This window comes from Pteropus medius, unplaced genomic scaffold (assembly GCF_902729225.1).
Source record: "Pteropus medius unplaced genomic scaffold, Ma_sr-lr_union100, whole genome shotgun sequence".
NCBI lineage: Eukaryota > Metazoa > Chordata > Mammalia > Chiroptera > Pteropodidae > Pteropus > Pteropus medius.
Window position 1 is genome coordinate 34,561,762 of NW_024354875.1, and position 698 is coordinate 34,562,459.

The following is a 698-nucleotide window of genomic DNA, read 5'->3' on the forward strand; positions in this document are numbered from 1 at the left end:
TTTTCTCTGTCTATTCAGGATTCTTTGTTTATAATCTCATGATAAAGAATTAATTAAAAAACTAAAACATTAAAGCACTTTACTGATCCATTATTTGACATAGGAGAATATTGGCAGGAATGGGACATAAGCTGAAGCAGAGCTAGGCCCTAGGCTGAAATGCGAGATAGGCAATGTCAGTCTGCAGTTACCCTTTCGCTTCTTTTTTCAATGCCTGTGGCCTATCCCTAGACAAATTAATCTCTCTGTAGGCACCTGGTATCTCTATGGTATCTCCAGACTCTATAAGGCTGTCCATTGTAAGCCATCTCTCTTCAGGCTGTGTCCAGCTTCTGAACTCTTATCCATATAAAGTCTTAATCACTTAGTGCTTGCTTCAGCAGCACATATACCAAAATTATAATGATACAAAGAAGATTAGCATGGTAACTGTGCAAGGATGACATACAAAGTCATCAAGTAGTCTATATTTTTATAGTATGCTACCATTTACTTATATAGAAGTGGAGAGAATTACAAATGTATTTCTTATATTTAAAAACTAGAGAGTTCATAGAATGGTTACCTATGGGGAACGGAACAAGAATAGAAGCTAGACTTCTTTTAAAATACTTTTTTGTAGATTTGAATTTGGAACCATGCAAACTATTTATAAAAGTAAAATTTAAATTCACTTTTAAATTTAAATTTTATTTTTT

General features: G+C 33.2%; 1 non-coding gene across 1 annotated transcript; it reads left to right on the forward strand.

Moving 5' to 3' along the window:
• Positions 1-367: 367 nt before the first annotated feature.
• LOC120597503 (U6 spliceosomal RNA) lies at positions 368-474 on the forward strand. Its single transcript, XR_005651389.1, has one exon. It is a non-coding gene; the product is annotated as a U6 spliceosomal RNA (small nuclear RNA).
• Positions 475-698: the final 224 nt, after the last annotated feature.